Source organism: Protopterus annectens, chromosome 8.part0 (genome assembly GCF_019279795.1).
Source record: "Protopterus annectens isolate FY-2018-M chromosome 8.part0, PAN1.0, whole genome shotgun sequence".
Taxonomy (NCBI): domain Eukaryota; kingdom Metazoa; phylum Chordata; order Ceratodontiformes; family Protopteridae; genus Protopterus; species Protopterus annectens.
The window spans coordinates 64,265,502-64,275,441 of NC_056741.1; positions in this window are offsets into that span (position 1 = coordinate 64,265,502).

A 9,940-nucleotide genomic window follows, 5' to 3' on the forward strand; every position below is an offset into this window, starting at 1 on the left:
TCATGAGGTTGGATGGACCAAGACTTGCCAGTAGATTCGGTTCTTAACTATTTTCAGTTGAGGAGGATTTGACTGAAACTAGAAAGTAGGATTATGGGTAAGGAGAGGAGCTCAAGCTACAGACCCAATTCTTTAGAAGTGTCCAAAGTCAGATCTGAGGTTGGATCCAAGATCTTTCAGTTGAGGAAGGATGAAAACAGAGGACACAGATGCACAGTTAGAGTACATAACCTTTATTTTTGAAAACATTGGCAAGAAAGAGTCAACTAAATTTTAAAGCTGAATCTTTTTTAAGAATATGAATATCATAGGATGCATGACTGTGAAAGTGTTTCATCACTCTAGTTAACAGATTCATAAACTGCATATATCTGTAGTATTAATATAAATTAAAGCCTGTATTTGAAAGTGATAGACTTGTACAGTTTCTGGGAATAGTTATGTACGTATGTTGTATATATTATATTTTGTTATACCAAATTCATACTACCATTACGCGAGCGTGTGTGTGTGTGTGTGTGTGTGTGTGTGTGTGTGTGTGTGTGTGTGTGTGTGTGTGTGTGTAAGAATGAGGGGGGAAATAGTCTGTTTACAAGCACACAAATAGGGGGGCCTATCATGTTCGCTGCAGGAATTGTATAGTGGTGACAACACAAACACCTGACAAACAAGAAATATACAATGTACCAAATGAAAACCAGTTGTTAGGGCCTTTGATGAATGCAGCAAACTGTATGTATGGCTTTGAGGGAGTCTTTAGCTGTTTCTGGCTCATTTGTCAAATGGAGCTGAAGTATTATACCTCTTATTTTATTTTATTATATTTATTTTGCTATAGTTGGATATCTGAGATGTAAACAGACAACAAAGTAGCTATAAATGAATCCAGAAGTTCATGTACATTTATGCATGTTCAAAAAAAGAAAGTATATGGAGGGCTTATCATTCGGAAACTGCCTGGAGCTCAAGATACATTTAATCTGCACTGCTGGCAGCCCCAAGACCATTCATTTATTTCTCATATGGTTATTACAATGCAGTCTTGGCTAGGTAGAGTATGTTGAAAGGATGCAAGAAAAAGTAATATCAAGCAGGAATATGTTTATTTTGTCATTATTTTTGTTTAGGCCATCATTAGATGAAAAGATTGTTTAAAAAGGTCTAAAGTGCACCTCAGAGCATCTGGGAAAAATCTGACTTCTAGAAATAGCTGAAGAGTAAGGCAAAATATGAGAAAAGGAAGGAAAAACTAATCTGTGTGGTGTGGAGAGGCCCACCTGGTGGGAAAAGGGTGGGGGGTGCTGTGAGATGTGTGTGGGGAGAAGGAGAAAGCAGTGGGGTGCCATACAACCCTTTGCTTTGGACACCATTTCACCTGAGGCCAGCTCTACAAATAGGGTTGTTGTACTTTAACATCATTTCAGCTAAACGCCGATCACTGTAAATGTTCTGAGGGATTATTTGTGAACATTGACATCAAGGATCTCTTCCTTTAACATCATTTCAGCTAAACGCCGATCACTGTAAATGTTCTGAGGGATTATTTGTAAACATTGACATCAAGGATCTCTTCCTTTAACATCATTGCAGCTAAACGCCGATCACTGTAAATGTTCTGAGGGATTATTTGTGAACATTGACATCAAGGATCTCTTCCTTTAACATCATTGCAGCTAAACGCCGATTACTGTAAATGTTCTGAGGGATTGTTTGTGAACATTGACATCAAGGATCTCTTCCTTTAACATCATTGCAGCTAAACGCCGATCACTGTAAATGTTCTGAGGGATTGTTTGTGAACATTGACATCAAGGATCTCTTCCTTTAACATCATTGCAGCTAAAGGCCGATCACTGTAAATGTTGTGAGGGATTGTTTGTGAACATTGACATCAAGGATCTCTTCCTTTAACATCATTGCAGCTAAACGCCGATCACTGTAAATGTTCTGAGGGATTATTTGTGAACATTGACATCAAGGATCTCTTCCTTTAACATCATTGCAGCTAAACGCCGATCACTGTAAATGTTCTGAGGGATTGTTTGTGAACATTGACATCAAGGATCTCTTCCTTTAACATCATTGCAGCTAAACGCCGATCACTGTAAATGTTCTGAGGGATTATTTGTGAACATTGACATCAAGGATCTCTTCCTTTAACATCATTGCAGCTAAACGCCAATCACTGTAAATGTTGTGAGGGATTGTTTGTGAACATTGACTTCAAGGATCTCTTCCTTTAACATCATTGCAGCTAAACGCCTATCACTGTAAATGTTCTGAGGGATTGTTTGTGAACATTGACATCAAGGATCTCTTTCTTTAACATCATTGCAGCTAAACGCCGATCACTGTAAATGTTCTGAGGGATTGTTTGTGAACATTGACATCAAGGATCTTTTCTCTCTTATTCCTCACGACCAGAAGCTCGAACGTTTTTTGTAATCCATAGTGAAAAGCTTGGACCTGAGTAGTAATGACATACCTCTCGTCTACCATTGTATGGAAACAGTCTTGACCAACAATTTCATCTATTTTGAAGGTGAGTGCTATAAATCACACAAAGGTATTACAATGGGGGAAGCTTCAGCCCCCATTTTCAGCAACATGGTACTGTGGAACTGTGAAACCATATTGTGTTTAATTCCCCACTCTTCATTCACGTGGAAAGGCATCTTAGGTATTTGGACAATATATTTATTCTGTGATAAGGAAACATTGAGGGACTTTTGTTTTTTGTCAAATTGTTAAACCAGTCGACCAACTTCCTTCAGTTCACCTGTCAATATTATAATGACTCCATTAATTTCATGGGTGTCACTATCTACAGGAATGAGAATGAATTTAAGTAGAAGTTTAACATTTATAGAAAACCAATATATTCCAATGCCTTTTTACATTTTGACCATCCAACACCCCCTTTGGCAGAAAGAGAACTTGGTCACAGGCTAGTAACTGCTGACCAGATATTCCATGAGGAGGCAGCGTTTATGATTAATCTTTTCACTAAATGTGGTTATCTATCTATGTTAGTGGATGATCTATACTGATGGGTCTGTGAACACAGAAGCACAAAATATGGAGCACTTTTAAGTCATTCACATGTTTCGGAGAACAAAGAGCATTCGGTCAACCACGAGAATTCAACTCAAGTTTTTGTAGTGGGAATTTTGTAAAGATTTTTCCAGTTTGAAACAGATTATTAACAATCATTGGAATGCAGTCTTAAGAACTTTTGGGATGCAATCCAGATTTGTTTACAAAAATAGTAAGAACCTTAAACTCCTTTTAAAAAATAACAGGGATGGTGAGGACGTTGTGGTTAGGAATGCTGGCATGAAATGCTGTGGGACTTGCAAACAATGTAGATTTATTTTACAAGGCACACACTACATGCTTGCAGGTTACCCCAAACTGCTAACAAATGAAAGGGGTTTTGTAAATAGTTTTTTGCTCCTCATGCCCTGCGTTCTGTGTTGGCAAGACCATCGTCCCATTGAGAAAAAGGATTTACCGGCATATTTATACCATCAAAAAAGCACACAACATCAATGCCTTGTACAAGCATTCCATTAAATGCAGACTTTAAAAATTTGGGGGTTTCTGTTCTTCAGAAGGTTCCAGCGCCTACTAGAGATGGGAGTTGGGAATTGCATCTAGAAAAATGTGAACTGTTTTGGCAGCAGCTTTTGAATGCAGGGACATTCCCTGAATTGAATGACTGTTTAAATAAAACCCATTTTAAGAATTAAGGCAGCTAGTATTTAGCAAGATTCATGGCATTTTATTTAATTTAAATAAGGTTTCACAAAGTATTACGCTTTATGTCAACGAGGGTTGATACATCTTTTGCAGTTTGCTTTTAAGGAGGGTTCTACACAAGTATGTTTTCTGGGGGGGGTCTATATTACAACTTTGAACTCACAAGAGTCTGAACGTTGTAATATTGAAGCCAAATGTTCGAAATACCAAAATAGCAAAGCCACGAAACACCGATTTTTTTTTTCCAAGGGAAAAAAAAATCGGTGAGCTGTTTTCGCGGCTTTGCTATTTCCTCCACTGTGGTGCAATCTTGGAGTTGGTATAGTTAAGTGTGGGGGGTGTGGGAGGCATAGCCCCCCATGTTGGGGGTGTGAGTGGCGAAGCCCCCCACATTAGTTTAAGTTTAAAGTTAAAGTGTTTTTTTTCGTACCGGAACAGAGATTTTTTTTCTCTGGGAAAAAAATTGCTGTTCTGTGTTTTCATAATTCTTGGGTTTCGAACTTAATGATTCGATATTACATCATTCGAACTCCTGTGAGTTCAACGATGTGATATAGACCCGTTCCTGGTTGTCTACACTTGAAGCATTTTAAATGTTATACTTTAGACATGAGTATGTTATAGACATTCATTTTAATGTCTTTCATTTACTGGACTTTGATTTTGAATGTTTTCTTAGCATTATTTCTTAATTTTACAGTAGCAATTTATTTGTGTTTAATTTTTGTAATGCTTGGTGCCTTTAAGGCTTTTTAAGGAATGCAGGAAGTTGCTATATTATTTCTGAGGAAGTTCCTGCTTTTCTGGACCAAAAGCGTTCAAACTATTAAACTTTGTGTTGTGATTTTTCTGGTCACCGTTTTTTGTTTTATTTATTTTTTTGCTATCAAAACAGCAAATAAAAGCAATAATATGGTACTGTTTGCAGAAGAACAGTACACGTTGATGTGCACTATTTGTATGCACAAGAAGCATAGGAAAACCTGCTCAGTAATCCAGTGAAAGACTTTTGTAGATTGTTAGAAGAATTATTCAAATAAGGTTTGAGGTTAAAAGTTTGACTGTAAAGCAAAAAGAATTTGTGGATGTGGAGTATCTAGTGATCCCAATTTTTTGTTCAGTCTCATAATTGACAAAGACTTATGTAGGCCGAATAGGAGATGTGTAGTTTTGGAAATTCTTTACTATAGTTGGTACAGGAGCTTACAACCCTATGTTATTAAATTAGATTTTTATGAAGGAAGTCTTTAACTCCATTCATAAAGTAGAATATTTAATTTGGGAACTGCTTTATTTTTGGAGACTGTGTGATGCAAGAACCTGTATGGAACACAGGACACATAGATGGCCTAAAGGCACTAGGTGCAGTTTTAAGTATAATCCAAAGACATATTTTAATGTGGAATTGTTAGAATTTTCCTCGTCAGTATGTTATGTTTAGTGAGGAATTCTATTTGCAAAAAATGAAGAGCAGCCATGGAGGGTGCGTATGCTTCACTCACCCTAACTTACGATGAATTTTAACAATGAATGTATTTATAAAGATAGGTTGGCAGTAGCAAAGGTGATAACATACTTATAAATAGCTTATTGTTTGTATTTAAGCAACATGATAAGGATGTGGAAACTTTCAGAAGTCTTTTTAAACAATAGCAAGTTTTGGCTTAGATTCAGTTTGGAAATAAATAACAAGCAGCACGTTTTTAGATTTGATTTTTTGTGACTTTTTGCTTCCATGGCCTACCAATCATCATCCTGCTTTTGGTCAATCATCCATTTGTTCCTATCCTCACATGAGCGCCAATAATGAGGGATCATCAACTTGGCAGCCGTTAGGTGTGGTTTGAATTTTTTTTAGTCCTAGTTCTCCTGGATTCTCATCTAAGAAATGGAAGGAGGACATGTTGTGGGCTGATCACTCTGCAAATAGAAATGTTTTAGTAATGGAAGAGTTTGTGGTCAGGCTCACTGATTTCTCCTCTGACTAGGCTGGATGAAGATGGGATAACAGTAAGCTGTCTTTCAGAAGCCAGAATCTCCGATATCTAAATGGCCTTACAGACCAATTAATCTAACAAATAAGATTTCAGCAAAGTGGGGACCCACATGGGGGTGAATGACATAAGACACATAGCTCTTAGGGATATGCAGAGAGACATGTCAGAACTCTCCATGCATGTCACAAATGCAGGCAAAACACTGATCCTAATTAAAATTCTTCCTTTTCCAAAAATGATGCCTCAGTACAATATAAAATGATTGTCTTCAACGACTGGTGTCATTACAGGGGGATCCAGAATATGCCAGCATACTACTAGATGCTCAACAAAACTACATGTTTTTCAAGGGATTTCCTGCACCTGTCATTCCAGGAGTTCTTCATACTGGCTAAAGCCCTTGCTACCCCCATAGTGCCTTTTTAGGCAGAGTCCAGCGAATGGACATCCCAGAGCAGCTAACATATCAAGTCCAAAAAATGATCACATTGACATGGCTTTGCTTAATGCCAGAAGGCTCAACAACAAAATGCCCAATGCTGAGATTGTCCTGCATTTGTAATGTATTCATATCTGTGTCATTATTGAAACTTTGTTTAAATGTACAGATAGCACTCACTCCCTTCAAACCTGTATTATTTATATTTAGCACTTGTTCCCTCCAAACCTGTATTTTGTGCCTACCATGCCTCCAGATCTGATGTCCACTGTGTTGATGTCGCCATATTTGTTAGGAGCAGTATCACCTCCAGGCAAAACCCCAGAGACCTACAAGCACAACTCACTGAGACCCAAATCACAATAAACAGGAGTAGCTATCAGTTTATAGCCTGTAATGGGACATCATTTATGTCTCCTGAAAATCATGCAGTTTTGTTAAATCTACTTGATGAACTCCCAATAAAACTGACTTCATTATTTTGGAGACTTTTAACTGCCCCTCACTGAACTAGAGTACCTATATCTACAATGTAGTGTATGTCCAAAGGTTGTTTGATTTAATAAACAAAGTCTGCCAGGAATAGAATGTTAACAAACTCACTAGAGGACATAATATTCTTGACTTGGTCTTATGAATATTCATGTACTATCCGCCTGATATCTCTTTCCACGGTTAGATCAGATCACAAACTAAGTTACTTACTTCCAAATCTCTGATCACCTTCAAACCAGTATCTCAGAATTCAAAGATTACAAATGTATCGATTTCATCAGTTTCTACTATGAAGCTTCAAATTTACTTAAAGCAGCATTGCCCCGACATTGCCATGGCAGGTAGTTTCACAAAAGAATTCAGTGTCCACTGCGATAAGTGTATAAAACCAGCAGTCTAAGCCAGATATAAGTATAATGGGAAATTTGAAAACAAGCAACCCTAGAGATTAACCAATAGAAATAAAAAAGTCCTTAAGGTATAGTGTCTATCAAAAGGTCCTTATACCAAAGATAATGTCAAAAAATTTACTAAAAACTTGAAAAATATTATTAACTAAAGGTCAACTAAAGCAGCCTATCAGCTTAAGTTAGCATCTGATATTAAGGACAGTTAGTAAAAGAAAAATAACAAAAAACAAATAAAATATGAAACCGGAGTGTTTGTACTGTGCCGCAGAACCTCTTTAATAGGTAAAATTTAAAAACATTATGCACTTTGATACATAACAAGTACTTCTTCCAAACGACGTGAAAACCCATTAAACAAATTAATAAATATATCTACAAACACCTCCCCCTGCAATTCATTGGCAAAGCAATTAATTACAAATGATTTGGTCCTGTGTTTATTACTGTATGTTAAGGACAATTGCAAATCCTTATTTAGCTATGCTAGGTAACTAAAAAGTAACCCCAACAATGTTCTGAACTTATAATGGCATCACCTGCTCTGGTTCAGTTGACATTACCAATATACTAGCAATCAAATTCTGTGAGAATTTTGCTCAGAGATTAATATCCAAAGCTCAATAATCCCTGAATCTGTCAGTCGTCCCCCCCACCATCATCACTAAAGTACATGTAATGAAGGTTCTTTCCAAGGCTTAAAATGCTTCCTCAATGGAACCTGACAAAAAAAACTGGCTTTTTAATAACAGTCACTAAACAATCCTTGGCAGAACCACTCTTTAAACGATTTAAAAATGATATAATTTAATAATGAGATTAACATGCACATTGGATCAGGTTATTTACATAATTTTGTTTCTCTTGTAATGAATTATGAACTGGTCTGATGAACAGAATGTCTAAAGTACATATTTTGGAACATTTTGGTGATGTACGGAATAATGATATATACAGACCAACACTAAGACACTTTAAAAAACAAATGATGTAAATAATGTTTTGATGGACAGGGTTTCCAGTTTATTTGAGGATGTGTCTTTAAATGCTGAATTAATGAGCTTGTTGAAGTCATGTGATATGAATCACTTTTTTTTGTACTTTTGAGGTAACAATTTTCAGTCCTCCTTGAAGGCAGTGATGCCAAGGCAACATGGGTGATTGTTTTTATTTTTAATTAAAAGGTATGTTTTAAAAGCAGTTACTGCAGCTCTTTTAGTGTGTGGAAACTTAAATGCTGTTCCAAAAAACAGTGGGATAAAACAAGCCTTCTGTGCCTGCTGCCACTGAGGTTATTTGGAGGTGGGTAATTTCTGACATTGTTTTATTGCTGCAAGATGCTGAAATACATACCTGTGTACCTTATTTTCTGACTTATGGTCAGTCAGGCATGTCTGTCTGCTGCAATTCTGTGTGTCATTTTTAGAAAGCAGTGGTATTGCCTCTTATGTACTTCATTGTTAAAAGGATTAGCGCAAAGAATTAAGGCTATGAGCTGTTAATTCATTTCATTCTGTAGTCCTGAGCTTGTGTCTTTCAGCCTTTGTTTACTTATGTGGGTTTATCAGGTTAACAAATAAATAGAAAAGAATAAAAGAAAACAAGATAAAATACATTACTATGGACAACATTTTTAGTTTTTGGTCTGTGACACATACCCTGAGACACCAGTGCAGTTATGGTTATGGAAGAAAGATGAAGCCTTTAAGCATTACTGCGAGAATCAAGCTGAAGAACATTAACGTGAGCAATATTTCTTGTATGTTATTACTTAAGGATGTCTGTTGCACTGCATGCTTTTGTTACACAATTACTTTAGGATACACAAAAGTTTCTTACATTTGTTTGGTCAGACCTTTTCCCAGTACCTTTCTAGTTATGGAGGGTATTGTACCCTTTATGTTTATTGTTGGAACCAAGGTGAATGCATTATTATTTATTTATCTTTTATTTATTTATTACATTTGTTAACCAGGTATGTCCGACTAGGCTTGAGGCCCATTTTCAGTGGAGACCCGGGGAGAAATGCACCGCAAAAAAATACAAAAAACAACAAGCAAATAAAAACGTAGCAACAGCAAAACATTAGTACAATAGTATTATTTTACAATATCGAGAAACAGTGCAATACAAGGTCCTGTTGACTAGAGGAGACCCAGGGAGAAAGCCCCACAATAGTGCAACACAACCAAGAAGCAGTAAAAAATAGTACAAACAATATAACTGTACAAAGGCAGTAGCAGTAACAACCGCGTAGCAGAACATATTATTCAGTCAGTGGAACTGTACAATTACAGTACAGAATGAGCAGACATTAGATAATATCTAAATTAAAGTTTGCAAAAAAGAGTTTAGCAGGTAGTTGAGAAAAGGTTGTTGTGTCTTTCGGCTTTTCCTGGTTAGGGGTCGCCACAGCAGAACTCCGGTTCGCTAATGATTGGCATAATTTTTTACGTGCCGGGTTGCCAGCCCTGACGCACAACCTTCAATGAAGGTACGCCCATTCACGCATGTCTCCAGACAGAAGACGCTCTAGCTAAGAATCGAATGGGACAATGTCTTACTGTCAGGCGACAGTGCTACCGCAGCACCACCACCTCAGTTGTAGTTGAGAAAAGGGAAAAAAAAGAAAAAATAAAAGAGTGGGGAAATAGATTAACCTGGGGATTGGCAGGAGCAGTCACAGGAGGATTATTATGGATACTACTTATATTTGGTTGGTCAAACATATCACTGTACAAGTGTCATTTTGATTATGGAAGGTGGATTTTTGCTATTCTGTTAAACCTGTGGGTGTTATTGATAGAAACAACTTGAAATTCATATTATCATAGGCAGTG